General features: G+C 40.1%; 1 long non-coding RNA gene across 2 annotated transcripts; it reads left to right on the top strand.

Moving 5' to 3' along the window:
* The first annotated feature begins 1,833 nt into the window (after positions 1-1,833).
* On the top strand, positions 1,834-16,725 carry LOC148184676 (uncharacterized). 2 transcript variants are annotated; one of them, XR_015772216.1, is made up of 3 exons: positions 1,834-2,522; positions 10,764-10,970; positions 15,600-16,725. It is a non-coding gene; the product is annotated as an uncharacterized LOC148184676 (long non-coding RNA). The 2 variants fall into 2 exon arrangements; XR_015772217.1 differs by lacking the exon at positions 1,834-2,522 and adding an exon at positions 10,537-10,559.
* The last annotated feature ends 386 nt before the right edge of the window (positions 16,726-17,111 follow it).

Here is a 17,111-nt window from a genome sequence, read left to right as displayed (position 1 = left end):
CCTGTCTGTCCTCCCTGCCTGGGGGAATCAGCCCTGGGGCCAAGGGGGGAAAAAGCCTGTGGCGTTTGCTAGCCAGCTTGTCAGTAATGTGAATAGTGCTGATGTTTGCTGCGAAGCAGACACCTGCCTGCAAGGAACTGGGATGAGACCACCAAACTGTTTTAGGTAGGCCGGCAAACAGCTGTCTGCTTGTGTAATTTGGTTCTCCTAATTTGGAAAGGGTTCTTATTCAGAGATGGAGCTGTTTGCCTGCTGACAAGCTCACACGTATTATGTTGTGCATAATGTGTATGATTAGCGCTTGTTTATTGGAGCAATTGTGCTGTGGCGGAGCAATGGCTGCTTTTTTTGTGTGGCAGGGGGCAAGTGGTAGCAAGCTCTTCTCCCTCTGGGAGAGGCACTATAGCATGCAGTGAAAAACTTTGTGCATTTTTACCAGCGGAGTTCCTCTAGCCACGTGGCAAGGCAAACATTTTGCTGGAATCAACTCTTCTGGTTGCACACAGGTTCCTGATTTAGGTTTGCAGGCCAGTCTGCAGGTAGAGAACAAGGGTGACTCTTACTGCCTCGTTTTGCAGTCTTCTACCTCATATATGGTACAAACTAAACTGGCTGCCTGTAAGACTTTTTGGGCTAAAAGTTCTGTAATTACTTTCAAAATTTGCCTTTGAACCTCAGGGAGACTCTATAATGGCATTTTCACTACTTTTATGAACATTCTTCTTTGCCTTACGCTAATTTTGCCTGTGGGTGAGGCATATAATCACATGAGACTCACAGATCTACTGCCCTTATATGACCAAGCTTTTGATACAAGAAAACTCTAATTACAGTCCTGCAATTCACCATAAGTTTTAATCAAATATATCACATGTTCATGTATTTGTTCAATGTATTTGTTAAAAATCTGGAGGGTTTTTTAGGTTTATTTCTTTTCTTTTAATACAGTGCTGGTTTTACTGTAGTGCAGAATACAGTGCTCAGAATTTGCAACAAAATTAAAAAGGCAAAATAAATACTCTGATACAAAATTCCATTAAAATTTCTTCTTATTTGATAAGGATTTGGTTATCCAATTGTATTTTTTTCCTGTGTGAGAAATATTCAGATTCAGTTAGTAATGTCAACATCCACTCTTATATGGGCATTTTTGTTTTTGGAAAAAAGTCCTTTATAGGACTTAAAAAAAAAAAAAAGGGAGACTACTGGAAGAAGTTGTAAAAAAAGAACACATTTTATCTCCTGTTTACCCATATGAGGCATCTAACTATTCAAACCCAAAGCACATACAAAATAAAAATTCCCTCCTCTTCTGCCAGAAAACAATGCACCATATGAACCATTACTCCATGAAAACACTTACCCTCTATTCACTTGCTGTTCCATTGTTTTCTTTAGCACTCCACTCTTAATTTAAATTGACCTACCCACTAATAGAATTTAACTTATTTCACTCAGCCTGTAAGATACACCTGCAATTCTCCCTTGCATTTCCTTGGCAGGGTTGGAGAGCTTTCAGCCTTTTTTCTGCCTTCCCCAGCTGTGCGTTCTCACCCTCCTCCCCGGGAGGTTGCTGCCCCACTTCAGCCCTGCTCCTCCCATTGTTCTTCCATCCCAGCTCTCAGCTGGATCTGCCAAATGAGCTATTTAAACCCCTCCAACACTTATGAGGAGGAAGATTTTGTTTTGTTTTACCTGGGACTAGAACACTTACCAGACTCAGTTTAGAAGTAGGGTTGAATACTTTGGTCTGTGCAGCAGACAAAGTGATAACTGGGAAGGTGGTGGAGGGGGAACTGGAAAGGACTGGGGTTGGGAAGGGGGGACCTGGAGCACCTTGGTGTGCTGGTGAAGAAGCAGGAGGAAGCTGGAGTGACAAGTGTCCCTCCCCCTGGTGCAAGCAATCTGAGAACAGGTTATAAAAAGTGTTTTTGGAGAGCTGGGAAGTGTTACCACAGGGGCCTCTTGGTTGGTTGGAAGAGTGAATGAGGAAAAATGGAGTTTGGATCTGAGGGACAAAATAAAAAATGAGAGACTGGTAGCAACCATTAGCAGGGACATGATGATGATAATGATGGGGGAGTAGTTTAGGAAAGCTGTTTAGAAACTTGATTCAATGGAAAAATATTTGCTTTGAATTTTTCCTGGCTGCTGATTTAAATGAAATAAAAAGCAAGTGGATTTTTTAGCAGAGTGCTTTTTTTAAGTAGGTGAAAGGATCCAGGATAACAGGAAAAACCAGGTTCCAAATCTCTTAAGTCTGGAAAAATGAAATTTAAACCATGCTGAGAGCATGCCTGACTACTCTCCCATGGGATCATTTGGGGGACAATCAGACCTTCTGTTAGACCTGGCCACAGACTTTTTTTTGGTCATGGGAAAGGAGGTTCAGTAACCATGCCCAGCTATTGAAGACAAACATGCTGACAGTTCTGCTATGGCACCCTCTGAACAGGGCAACTCTCCCAGCAGAGCTGCTTGCTTTTGTAACTGATTTCACCTGCTGGATGAAAGCCAGAAAGGTAGGGCGATCTGTTCTTAGTACCAGCAGTAAGAAGGGTTCATCTGTCTTCTGGGAAGTTTAATTCTTCTCCCACTCTTTATTCAAATTGTTATCTGGGTTTGGAAAGGATGGTTTAATCTAAATGCTGATCCTGACTCAGGCAGGTGTTGTGAATGTGGTATTTTCTTGTCTCTTAAGTGTGGTCCAGCAAGCGGAACATCCTTCTATGACAACCTTTCTGCATCCTACCTTGCTCTTCCTTTTTTCCAGGAGGTATGTGATCCAGGTCTGGTCTCACTACAGGCCCCTGTACTTGGTGATCTCCAGTTTGTGGGGGTTCATTGGTTTATGGGCCTTGCTTGGCTGCAGCTGTGGGCAGTGACATGAGAATAGTTGCAGCAAGGGCTGGAAGTCACACAGGAATTGTTGCTCCTGGAGGACAGGCACACCACCCAGTTTGCATGAATACTGCATATTTTGTAGGGATTTTCTGAATGGAACAAACTAATTAAAATAAATGGATGTGAGTGCAGGATGTACTGGCAGTCTGTCACAACACTCATATCACTTCATATCCTTCCAAATGCAGCTGAATGATCTGGCTTTTGTGAAGATGGAGACTGAAGCTCTGCTGTTCCTCAGCTGCACATTTTCATTGACCACAGTGGTTGGGAAAGGCACACAAATCTTTCCATGGCACCACAACCCTTTCTTTGCTTACAGTGAGTTTCCTGAGCCAGCTGCCTTCAGCTAATGCTGCAAGGCCCTCCAAGAGCTGCCCAATCACACCTGCATCAGCTGGGCCTGGTGGGAAAAGAAACCTTTTTAAAATGATGGAAGTACGCATCTCAGTCTCTAAAAGCATCTTAGCCCTTCCCCAAACCATAAGAAGTGCTCCCTGGGTGACCTGAGGGCAATTTTCTCGCGCTTGTTTTTCAAGGTACAGCCTGCTGTAGTCTCAGGCTTTCCAATGTACAGCTTGTGTGTGTGCACACAGCTGCTGCTGTGTGGCTTGCTGAAGGTTTAACCTGCAACTTTGCCTCTCTGCTCATGAGTTTACAGCCCAACTGCTTTCATGTCATCTGCATCTTTTATGACCCCCCTGGGTTTTGTTTTTCTTTGCCAGCTGCCATGGGTCCTCTCTATATTAAGCAATACTATCTTAATTGTGTCTATTTATCACTTGTTATACAGAAAACTCACTCTTGCTGTTCTTTCATCCTCCCACTCATTTTTAATTCTAAGGTCCAGCTGTTAATCTTATAGGTAAATAATCTGTTAAAATTATAGTCTGTCCCTTAATAGTTCCTCTGTTACTGAATTTTACTGAAAGCTTTTGAAAAGAACCCTCTCAAATTTTTCTTGTTCTGTACGATATTTTCTTGATTCCCCAGAGGAATCCTTTTATGGTGATGAACAAGATCTTTATTTACATATCCTATCCTACCTTGTACTTTTTGTAGCATGCTTTTTATGATTCAGTAGTTCTTTATTATTTAATTTATCTGGTTCCCATTAAATACCCTGCTCTCATCCCAGGATGTTCTTCTAGCTCTAAAACTTACTGTGGCTTCTTCCCAAGCTCTTGTTCTAAGAAACAATCCCTAATATTCATTATGTAAGACAGGAGAAATGGAGAGAAGGGTCTTTCCAACCTGTGTCACCAACTTGGTTTTATATTTTCATAACTCTGGTCATTAAGCAACATTTGGTAGAGACAAGAATGTGAAAATTTAAGTGTCACCATCTGGGTCTAGTCAAAGGCTGAGCGAATCCCATACCACCTTCTAGGCCAGCAGTAGATATTTAAGGAAAAGTGTACCTGAAACACTAAAATTTTTATAGTAGACTAATCCCATCTCTTGTACATCCTCCAGACTTCCGGAAGGTATTAGGTTAAGGACTACCTCAGTCAGAATCTGGATTATTCTAATAGCCCCAGTGGATTTATGTCTTTATGTGAAGAATCTTGGGAGCAGAGTGGGAACACTCTTGTGTCCAATCTTTTGTTATAGCAAACAAGATCTTCAAAACATACCTTAAAATTGTGTAGCCTTTTTTTTTGAGCCTTTGTGATGCAACTCTCCATTCCCCTCATTTAGAGAGAAAAGCCTGGACCTTTTTCTGTTCAGTGGAATGGCCAAATGAATATTGTGGTGGTAGGAGAGACAGCCTGAGGCCTCTAGCACCAACTGCTCTCAATTAAAGGTTTCTCCTGTCACTGGTTACCCAATGTTTGGCCATCTTGTGGTGACTTCAAATTGACAGTTTATTGTCAGATTAGTAGATGTGGGGCTCCATTGTTAGATCTAAGAAGGATAGAAGGCATTAGAAAATAATACTGAAATTAGTGTTTGGTGACAAGGTGAGTTAGATTGTGTAAAAAAATCACTGAACAGCTGCAGACTAACCTCTGTGTGTATGTGGAGAAAATAAGTTTGCAGCCAGATCAGCTGTCTGGTTCAAGATGGATAGGTTGGAATAAGTAGCCAGGACTTGGACAGGTTGGAGATGGGGAAAGAAGGGCAATACAACATACTGCAGTTGGATTCAGTGCATGTTAGGATGGAACTGGAACCCCACACAGTGTTCCCATCTAAATTTCGTTCTCCAAATTTGTACATTTGTATCCACATTTTGCTTAAAAATACATGTGCTTCCAAGAAGCAATGTCTGTTTTATTTCACTTTTGCATTCATGCTTCAGGTCTAATACAAATAAGGTCTCATGCTTCAGGTCTCATACAAATAAGTTTGTTTTTGGAGTTTCTGGCTGTAATAATATTTCCCCCCAGCATTTGGAAACTGCAGATGGCATTTTAGGTAGCTTTTCTAACACAAGGATCTTGTGCCTTCGCTGGTTCTTTGTACCAGGACACTAGACATATAATTGCATGAATTCCTTTGTGTATTATTCGTTATTTTCAGTCACACAAACATATAATTTCCTCCATAAGCTACCATGTGACTCAAGAGTCAATTAATTGCTATTTTTATCATGGCTGAAGTTCAGTCTTTATTACTGAATGATCTGTAAACAAAATCATTTTGCAGCATGATTAGAGGATGCTTCAAGTTGTTCTTTAATATAATTTTGGTTATACAATTAAAAAAATAGAGCAGAAAAGGAGCTTAATGTTCTTAGTTCAAGTTTAGTTTAAAATTAAATTTAAATTTAAAATAACCCATAAAAACATAGCAGCTATTGCATTACTATATGCTCCTTGCAGTTTGGAATGTGAAGTTTCAGCCAATTTTATGTCAATGTATTCTCATTTGGATAAAACTGCATTGGATAGAGGCTGTCTGATAATAAGAGAGTCCAAGAGATCTGAAAACTGCCTTTCCCCCCCTTTTTCTTTTTTTGCTTCTCATCAAAAACATCTCAGGTTTGCTCAACAGGTTGTAGATAAGATTTATGAGTGTAAAATGTCAAGTAGCCTTTGTAAAGTCTTTGCAAACCATGATTAAGGTAGAAATAAGAACTGTACAGATACTAAAATTACATCCTGAAAAATTACAGCAGAAAAATAAGTTATGGTATACCTGAGTACTTTAATTAAAAAAAAAACAGTGAATACCTATGTCAGCTTCTAAAAGCTCTTCAGTGATGCTGGAGTCCTGTGACACTGACCAAGTGCTAGAGCTCATGGAGATTTCCCAGGGCAGAGGCAACAACACCTGCATCCTGAGTTCCACATTCCTCCAGCAGCAGCTGGCATGGAAGTACAGCAAAAGAGAAGTTGTGATTCTTCCTTTAGGTAGAGGTGCTCAGTTTGCAGAGTGCTCAGGCAGATTGGAGAGGACTTATGTTCCATGGCTTCTTCTTTTATCTGCTGATATAAGGACTTTCAGTTCTAATCAGTCCTGTCTCTTTCTGTTTTGCCTAATCCTGTTTAGCTCACTGACTGGATGAAAAGGCTGATGTGCTTCTCTACAAGTCTTGATTGCAATGAAGTCCCCATGCTCTGTGGAGGCCCCCGGCTGTGAATTGAATGAGGAACATCAACCTGTTTGTGAATATAATGCTTCATCTCCAGTGTAGGATAAATTAAGCATAAGCTGATATTTTCAGTTTTTCCTGGCAGTTTGCTGCTTGTGGAGCAATCTGTTTGAATAGCATGAATTGAGGTAGCAAAGAATATGTGCAGTAACATTTTAATTTTTATCAGGAGTGTGTCCTTGATCTGAATCCCCTCCTCATCCCCATTGACAGCAGTCACTTTACATTGCAGAATGCTCTCACAATGCTCAATCTGGTTTCTTTTGCAATGAATGAAATCTGGAATTTGGTCCAGGAGGACACATATTGTTCTCCTGGGGTGTTGTGATGTAAGCCCACAAAATGCACATTCTGCAGTGACTGGCTTCCCAGCATCAACTCTTCCAGACTGTGGACTGGCTCCTGTTGGGTTGAAATACTTCCTAAATACAGACATAGCCTAATGAGACTTTTTAACCACATAGAATACAATAGACCTTGCATGGGCATAGGAGAAATTTAGGTGCTTTGAATTCAGCACCTTGCAGAATTTAGAGTCAAAACACCTCAATCCTTTTTACATCCTCAATCCTAAGTACATGTTCATTGGCACCTGCCCATATAATTCTGCTATTCAGTTTACCAAACTGACACATTTGTCATAAGCATGTGAAAGAGAGATTTGCAGTCTACATTAAAATCTTTCATCAGGAAGAACATGCTCATTAGTGCAATATTCACTTTAATCTCATCTTTTTTCTTCTGCTGCTGCACACTGCTCTTGTATCAACACTGATTAGCAGCTAGAAACCTGGCCTGCTTTTTTCTTACTTGTGCATCCAGCAAATCGGGGATGGACCTTAACTGTTGGTAGACGGTCAGTGAGGCTCTCTCTGTATTATGTTCATGTTGTCACTCACAATGTTTTCATTACGAGCTTCATTGTTTAGAGTTAATGTCCTGGCTGTTACAAATTCTATCAGGATGAATTGTAGCAGAAAGGCTTGTAGATTTGATTTGATTTTCCTTTGCCAGAGAGGGTGCAGAATTGTTCCCAGTTCTGTTTTTTGTTTTAATGTAGGCTTTCAGATACTACTTCCCAGATCATTTGTATCTAAACAGAACTCTGATCAAAACAAAATATTTTTTTTTTCCATTGGCTGTTTCTGCTTAGTCTTCCAAGTGCTTTGGTCCTAGAGCTCTTGGTGAAAATACATGAGAGATCTTGGGAAGCCTTTCTTAATGGAGGTGCTGATTTTCTCTCTGTGTGTTCTTGTGTGTATGTGAAGAATGAGGTAATTTTTTTTTAAAGTGGAAAGCACTTAGTTCTTATAGGTGGCTAAACTACAGAGGTCATCAGCTCTCAAACATTATCCTTAATAACAAAATAAATGATTTGGTGCTGTAAATCTAAACATCCAAGTTTAAGTCTGGAGGCAGTCCAGATTCTCATGTTTTAGAGCCCATGTTCAATGGGAGCTTGTGAAAACTATCTGTTAAACCACAAATTAGACACAGTTTCTCACAGTGCTTACTCATCTGTGAACGTGAACATAGTAACAGACAATCAAATGGGATCTGAGAATGACTGCTGCATGTTTTTACAAAACAATGGGGAATGTGGAGTCAAAAGTCCCAAGTTTCAAAGCTGTCATGGAAGGGTATGACTCTTTTATGACTAACTTTCATTATAATCTAAGATTTTCCCTCTAACTAAATTTAACTGAATTCTACTTCACTTATCTAGCAACTTAGAAACTATTTTAAAAAAGGCATTAGGGTTTTTCCATTATTTCAGTCATAAGGTTATTTTGTCTTCTTTGGCCTCTTCATTTTTTAAGGAGATGTTTCTATGCTTACATTTGAACTCCTTTAGAGCAAAATGCAGATATAAATAGCTGTGATTAATTTTTCCTCATTAGCTGAATACCATCTTTCGCAGCTGTTAATTTGGGACACAATAATACATTAAATGAATTCCATCTTCCCTGGGACAAGCTACAGCACCTGCACAGAGATATCTCAGGTTTGAATGTTTCTTCTAAGTGAAAGCACTTGGGTGTATGCCAAGCAAGATCTCCCAATGTACCACTCTGGCTGCGCCCCCCAAAGCTTTCTGTAAGTCACCAAGCTGCAGCATATTTCTTTGCATGCAGAGCCTTTTTCTTACAAGGCTTTCAAAAACTTAAAGTAAAAATATATATAGAATCAACTGGCAGCTGACTGGCTACTGCATATGCCACATTTGTGATTTTAGTCGAATGCAGTGCTCCAGGAAAGAAAACCCACTCATAATTTTGGCTACTGCCGGGCATGGCTCAGGCCATCACTCAGACTTTGCTGTGCAGCTCTGTCAGGCACATCAGTCCTGGTTTGCAGCACTTCTGGTCTCCCATCCCTGAGGCAGCATGGAGCCAATGCTACAGTTTGCAAATGGGTTGAGATAGGTATAGAAAGGAGGGGTATATGATCAAGTTTCTGCTATCACTTTGCTGACTGAAACCTTGATTTTTCCCCCCTTTCTTCCTTTTTTTTTTTTTTCTTTCCCCCTACAAGGCAGAGGAGAAGCCCTTTATATTAACAATTGTATTTTAATCAGTTGCAATCTGACCTGTAGTAAATTTGCTTTGCAGAGTTTTCTGTCTTAAAAAAAAATTATTCCCATCTACTAGAGCCACTGGAATAAGTGCTTCACATATAAATAAGCTCTCTACTGATTACAGTATTTTTACAACTAATAACACAAAATTTACCAACAGGAAATCTCATCTGGACAAATATCAAAGTATTTGCAACATAATACTGAAATTAAGAGCAATAAATTTTCAGAGGAATTACTATTTAATGGTTAGAGATGAAAAATCTCACAAAAGCAGAAACAGATTTTACACAGGCTCTCTGTATTTAAGTAATTAAGGGCAAGTGCAGAGCTGGGCTTTACTTGATCATGGAAGTCTTGAGTTGCTCATCTGGGTGTTACCAACACTATATTGTATCTCTGTGTATGTGGGAGGTGGCTGAGTAAAATCGGTTGACTTAAAATTTCCATGCAACACTTCTGAAAATTATGCAGCTATACTTAGGCGCATGTGCAATGAGAGAATAATGGAGAGTAATGTGTTTTGGTATAAGCACAGTAAATTGCCTTGGATCAGTGTCATATTTATACTTTAAAGTGTGAACTCTGGTTGGATAAGTATATAAATGTAGAAAAGTAAGGTAATTATGATTGCTGCTTTTTCCTTCTAATTCTACAAAGAATCTTACTAAAGTTTAGTGTCATATAAAGTAAGAACTGTCATCAAAACAAAGCGAATGGTCATTCTGCTCTTAAATACCAACTACTTTCTGTCAGGATTTTAATGATTATAAGCTTATCTTTGATACAAAATTCCCTCCTTCTCCCATATAGAAATATTCTCTCTGTTTCAATTCCAAGGAGAATTCTGTGAGCAGATAAGAGTCTTTTTCTAGGTTTCTTTATACACCTAGTCTTTTTGATACGTGGTTTGTTATTTTCATAAGCCATCATCACCCAAGTTTCTAAATAGTCAGCCAGATCAGCATGGATGGCTAATCTGAGTGTGTTCCCCTGCTATAGCTCTACCTGTGTTATTGGTACTTTTCCTTCAGCATTTTTCCCTGTGAATGCTTTGCTTTATCTCCAGGTGCTTGGTGGATTTAATTTCATTTATACATAGTGGAGGGAGTTATGGGAAGGCAGTGAGCAAGTGATGTAAACAATGATCCAGTGAGCTTGCTGGAGGCTTTTTCAGTTTGGATAAACCTGTACCCAGTGTTTAATGGTGTTGGTTATATTATAAATGACATGTTTGAGAGCTTTGGTTGCAGAGACGAAGGACTTGGAATGAGCTGCTGCAGGAATATGATGTAAAGCTAGAGTATAGACAGTGTGTTAAGGACTGGTCATAAAGTGGGGCTTTTTCTAAACCTTGTTTGGTGTGCATATGTCTTTGTAACACCACAAATAGATCAGGACAAACCAAAAGTCAATAAAAAACTGCTAATATCTCTTGTTGACAAACACGTTCAGTTTTCATTCTTTAATACACAGGTGAGTGTTTACACCTTATTTTGTGACTTTCTGGTTTAAAAAGATGTGGCCTAGTGTGTTAGAAATTAATCTGTCTGCAGTCTGTGTGAGGTGATAGCAGTTTTATCAGGGTTGTCTGATTTGGTGACAATTTTTTACTGGCTAGCAGTCTTTACTGTATATAACTTGATGGTGCAAACCCTTATTTTACAATTTACTCTCCAGATTTCTCCTTATGTGCTCAAGAAAGTGAAGCTCAAATACACATGTTCAGGCAAGAACTTTGGATTTACTGGCTCCTTCTAACATACTGCATTTAGTGTTTGTGGAAACATTGGAGCCACCAAGGAGAAAACAGAAGCGTTGCACACCAACTTCCCTTTCTAATGAAAAACAGGGAGAAGGATTGCACTTCTGGATACAAACAGTGGGGTATGTGACAGCCTCTCAGTTAATGTTTTGGTAACGAGCCTTCCTACCCTTCTTCAGTGACTTCCCTGAAAATGGGAGTGTAGCATGAGACAAGTCCAAAAGTTGTAGTGGCATACCATGTAGAAAAATTGCCTTTTCTATTTAAAAGAGGGCAGACATGTTGCAATACTGTGCATGCTGTCCATCCAAGTGCATCCTTGCTGGAACCAGCATCCTAGAGAAACAGTCTGACTGACTTGTGAGCAGGCACACAGCCAGTCTAACAGATGGAGGTCAGTGAAGTCAGCCAAGAGACCATGCACTAACTGCACATAGAGTGCGCTAGCTAACGGCAGGATTCCCAGACAGAAACACCCAAATGTCTCCTGGTAATCTCATTTTCACATACTGGGACAAGACAAAGATCAAGAAAATGGCTTTAGCAAGAGAAGAAGAAACAGGAAGATATGAGAAGTGGTTTCTGTGTGGCTTACACCAGCAGTGTAGCTGTGGTGTGTGGAATCACATTTTAAAAAGTGCGTTGTCTTTTAAGACCACTGTCAGAACCAGGCAGGCAGGGGAAGGACTAGCTCTCTTCAGAGGACATGCATCCAAGGTCATAGGGGTTGTTTGTAGTATATTAATGAAAAGAGCCTGATTTCCTGTCTTTTGCCTAGGATACAAGACCAGTAAAAGAAGACCAATCTTTTAGCAGTCCCACTCTTATTAAGCTGATCTTTATTTAATGCTGCTGGTAATGAGGACAGTCTTGTGTTAGTAACAATGATTTTAAACACATGTGATAACCAAAGAGTGGTAGAAACCAGCTGAATTATGATGCAAGGAGCTGAAAATGAGGATCAAGATAAATTGCCACCATAAAGGGAGACTAAAAATGCAATCTGTATGAATGTCGGCTAGTTACTTGCCAGACTCACTTGGTGCATCCTGCAGTACAATTTGCAGAACAATGTAATAAAGGCATGAAGTGTTATGTTGCATTTGGGATGCTACAATAAAAAATAGTCAGCATTTCTTCTTTGACTGGCCTTTGAAGTGCTTAGAATTGAGCCATACACAGTCTCAAAAAGGCTTTCAGTGAAGCAGGGTCCAGCCATTGTGTTTTTAGAAATTCTTGTATTGTTGTGAATTGCAAGAGTCAAAAGAAAAGAGCAGATTGAGTTGTGTTTGACAGACAGCACAGTCAGGACTATGAAGCTTCCCCTGCATCATGCACTGGAGAGTGGGCGGAAAACTGACTAAATAGTACCAGTGCTTCACCAGGCAGATGGTCAGGCAAAGGCCAAAGCCCTCTGTCCCTCACTCTCCTGCCTCTTCCAGTTCCCAGATGCAAGTTGAACTGGCACAGGGGTTGCTGTAATTTGCTGCTGGTATAGACCAGCAACAAATTACTTCCCTGAGGAACAAGCAGGGATAGGGAAGAGCATCTCTGAGGCATAAGACCTCCAGCATGATTCCTTACGCACCACCCCTCTCTCAGGGCTATGCCCAGAGGCCCAAACTACCCTGTGGAGGATACTTCTGAAGCCACCAGAGAGAGGAGAACCTTTCTTCCACCTCCCGAATTTCCCTCTCCCCTCTGAAGTGTAATCAGTGTAGATAGATGTCAACTTGATTACACTCGAAAAAAAATATATTGGTACGTGTCTTGGACCTCAGTGTAGGAGAGGCACACTTGCTTGCTGGCTTGGAACAATACCTTTAGCTAAGGAAACTTGCTTCTACTTGCTTGTCTCTTTTTGCATTTTTACATTTTCCAGAACTTTGGATGCAAAGGGCCACCTTCAAAAAATGCTTGCTGTGCAATAACTGGTAAAGTGAGACATTGCTTGGTGTGACTACCAGGGTTATGATTGAATCTCAGAGGTAATATACTCAAATAGGCAGCCAAAATAAAATCCTGATGGTGAGCCCTTTACTCTGAACTTGTATTTGCTTCATAAATCATACAGCTTTAACTGTCTGGAAGAAACTTTCATTTGTATTTGAACATAGCCATACTTAAGGATGCTTTTTTCTTCTCGTTAAAGGAGATTCATATGATACAGCACCAAGGTCAGGGATTCCTACAGCTCAGAATCATTGATGCATTTATGATCACTGCTTCCCCTGTTACGGTGGGATACACAGCAGTTTCCCACTGAAAAAAAGACAACTGGCAGTGGGGTTCATCTGAGCAAATGTAGGTGCTTGCAATGTCGGTCTCCAAATCCCAGTTTTGCATCCGCTGCTGTTAAGGGTCAGTGGAGAAAGATAAGCTTTTCTAGGCGTGATTTATTTTGTTTTGAGATATCTGTAAAAGATCAGACTTTTGTATAAGAAAAGACTCTTTCTTAAAGTGCTATTGATTGCACAGAGTTCAGGGTGAGCAGCTGAGATGTTTCCATTGCAATTAAACTTCCATCCTACTCAGGGAGATTAAAGATTGCAGAAGGATTTAGGTGTTTACATCTGAAATGTAGATACTCAGAATGCTTTCTTAGTTGCCACTTCTCCTTGGAGATACCAAGGGTTCCCAGGGACCAAGTCTGTAAATTTGCTGAAGGCAAGCATGCCTGTCTGTGAGGCACCTTGACTTCCAGTGACATTCACTGCCCTAGGCTTCCCCTGTTCAAATGAGGAAAAAAAGCAAAAAACATCAGTCAGGACAGAGTATAGCTCTGAAGTATTACACAGTATAAGCAAAGACAGACAAAATATTATCTGAAAATCCAGAGACAGAGATTTTGTTGTATTTTTAAATTATTTAAATTTTTAGATTGACTGGAAATTCCTCAGAAGCAGAATTTTGGGGTGATTTTGGGGTATTTTGGGGTTACGGCTTATTTTGCCAAAGCACTTGCTTTCCCCATGTAAGGGAAAAAGAATAAATCTTTTATTTATATAGGATATTTTAGCTGCAATGGCATTTGATGTGTGCCCACACATATCTGCGTACGTGCATATACATATAAAAACTGCAAATATTTTCAAATGCTAAGCACATTGTAAGTGATAAGCAGAGAAGGACAGTATTGCATTGGCTCCAATTAATCCCTGGTAAATACAGAAGCCTGGGAAGACAGGTTTAACAGGTCTTACCACTGTTGGTAATTTGAGGAAGGTAGCAAGAGTAGAAAACATGGTACAATATGATGACCATGGGGCTATTCCTGTTTCCAGGCTCCATGTCCATTTTTAAAGATCTTTAACTTCCTAATGCCTTTGGTGGCTTATTGTTAAAAATGGTATTAAGTAGATAGTAGGATTCAAACTCGAAGAAGGAATTTGATGCCTAATTCTTGATAGAATCTATTATCTCTCTTTGACACCACAGCAGAGTTGTCTGAGCTGTTAGATTTCTTGTTTATGCTCCAGCAGCTATATGGTTTCTCCCCTCCATCAACCGTCTTGAGAGAACTAGAGTTCATACTGATGGCCGTACTTTTACTTCTTTGGTCCAGAGTGGTTTAGTGGGAAAGTGACCATAAATCTCCTATTTTTTACCCAGTGGCCCACTTTTCCTTTGGGGTGTCCAAAGTATCCTGGATTTACATGCAATTAGTCAGGGCTCTTTGTTTTTTGCAATGAATCAAACTCTGATCAAGACACACTGCTGCTGTGGGTGACAGCTGGTCTCCTCAGTGATCAGGGTAAACCAAAAGAGTGGAATGACCACGTGGTACATGGAAATGTTTGCAGGGAAAAGATATTCTCAAAGCTGCTTTTTGTACAGTACAAAATTTTGGACCCTGCTGTCTTTCAATGATTTTTACAATGAAGTGACAGTACAAGGGTGAATGGCTTCAAACTGAAAGACAGTAGGTTTAGGTATTGGAAGTTCTTTTCTCTAAGGGTGGTGGGGCACTGAAACAGGTTGCCCAGAGAAGTTATGGATGCTCCACACATGGAGTTGTTCAAGGCCAGGCTGGATGAAGCTCTGAGCAGCCTGGTTTAGTGAAATGTGTCCCTGATTGAAACTACATGATCTTGGATGCTCCTTCCAACCCATTCTATGATTCTATGATTTTCCCATTGCATTGATAGATTTGATATCTTTTTTCTAAAACAAGTAGAAAGAAGTGTTTCTGGCTTTTGATAAGAGAGTACAAAACAGAGGGTCTGAATTCTGCCACTGTCAGTTATCTTGAACACCACTTACCCTACAAATAATTCTACACATTTTTTTAAAAGTATTTTTTATTACCATTTAAAACTACTTTTTAATTAGAGTGAAATGAAAATTGAAGAAGATAAACATCACTTTCCTTGAGGTTAAATACAATACAATTCTCCTCCTGCAACCTTTCCTTCATCTCCACTTTTATTTTTCATTTCACATAATTTCTGCTTTTGAAGTCATTCTCTTCTTGTGCATGAACAGTTCACTTATATATTGTGTATATAGAGATTGTAAAAGTGGCTCCTCAGAAATAACAAGGTGGAACAGCAGTGCTGGTTTCCTGAAAAAGGGAACAGTCTGAAAAATAGCAAAGAGATGGCTGCGGGAGAGGTGAACTAGGAAGATGTGTTTGATAATGTATGGAGGTTCTTCATGGCTAATGAGAGGGGACTGGAAACTTTGCTGAAGAATGGCAATAGGGGGGTATTGCTGTGCTGTGGCTGAACAGGATTTTCTCTTTATTACAGAAAGCACTTATCTACATGGGCTGGCACAACTACCTTTCTAAATCACATCCCTCTGGACTGCAGTACAAAACTCCAGCCCTGTGAGGCAGACTTGGTCCTGATATCATCACTTTAAGGAGGTTGTGATAATCTCCTGATGGAAAGGGTCATCTCTTATGCAGAGAACAAGAGTAAGCTGAGCCTCTTTGCCTTTTCCTTCTCCAACTTACAGGAGAAAAGATGAATCAGAAGCAGAATCAAACCCACTGAGTTCCAAAACTGATTGATTGCCTCTGTGATAGTCCTTTTTCTTGTCTTTGTCCCTGTGAATCTGCTTTGCCAGACCAAGGGCACCTTTATTGTTCATGGACAACACTTGTGAGGGTTGGAGCTCCCTGACATACACGGCATGGAATGAAGTCTTCTTGCTTATTCCTGGATGGACCATCTCGGGGAAACAGGAGTACTTCTGAGACCAGAGGGGACGGTATTGTTGACCTCTCAACCACAAACAAGGAGCAGAAAGAGAACCTATGGAAGAAAACCTGATTAATGGTATCTTAAAGTGGATTGTAACAAGAAAGGGACAAGAATTGAACTCCTTTACGTGGATGGCCGAAGGGTCATGCAGTAGTTAGAGAGCCGGAGAAGTCAGACACCTTTGATGCCTGGCCACAGCCTGAAAGTGGGAAGGGTGTCATGGGACAAGAAGGATGGGTGGGAAGAATTCAAGTGTTTCCTGCCAGCTGAGTTCCGTCTCGCCTGCTGGAACCTGGCAGACATCAGGCAGCTGAGGAGCTCTCAAAAATAAGTCCTTTTAGTTTTTCTTATGAAATATTTTCACTTTAAATGAAATATTTTCACTTTAAAATCATGATAAAGTGTGAGAGATTGTGTGTGAAACCAGCTGCAAAGTTTTTACGTTTTTGTATGACTGGTCTTGGTTTCTCTCTAAAAATGGCATTTGTTACACTTCTTATTGAACACCTAGCTGAGCTAGAAGCAAGGAGTTACTTATTAATGTATTTATTTAAAATTCCAAATTAAAGACTAAATTCTCATGAGAAATGTTTTTTCATGATTTCCATAAAAAAAGCCAAACTGGTGGAAATCTCATTATCTAAAAGTTTTGTATATAAAATCTGTAAAGTAGCTGTAGCAAAAGAGTAAATAAAAGTCACTTTAGTAGTGACATTTAAATTACATAGCATTATCTGTGTGTGAAAAGCTGTAGTTGTACGCGCTTACATTGTTGAAACCTTTATTTGTTAGAATCCAAGTGCTGCTGCTGTGCATAAAGTACTCTGTGAGGTACACCCATATGTTTCCAAAGTAGCATGAACGTGTGCACTGATGTTGATCCAGAGGAAGCCTAGGGGTTCTTCCTTTCCCTCTTGTACGCTGATTATTTCTGCCAGGCCCAGAGAGATCTGTGCGAGCACGCAGGGGCCAGGGCTTGGTGACAGGATGTACATGCAAACAGATAGCTTCCATGATGCTCAGAAGTCTTTTTTTCCTGAAGGTGCCATGCAA

The sequence above is a fragment of the Pseudopodoces humilis genome, chromosome 3 (assembly GCF_049639895.1).
Source record: "Pseudopodoces humilis isolate 2021_Gansu_Grassland_sample_001 chromosome 3, ASM4963989v1, whole genome shotgun sequence".
In the NCBI taxonomy this organism is placed as follows: Eukaryota; Metazoa; Chordata; class Aves; order Passeriformes; family Paridae; genus Pseudopodoces; species Pseudopodoces humilis.
The sequence above is the reverse complement of the archived record's forward strand: the minus strand, read 5'-3'. Positions and strand labels throughout refer to the sequence as shown.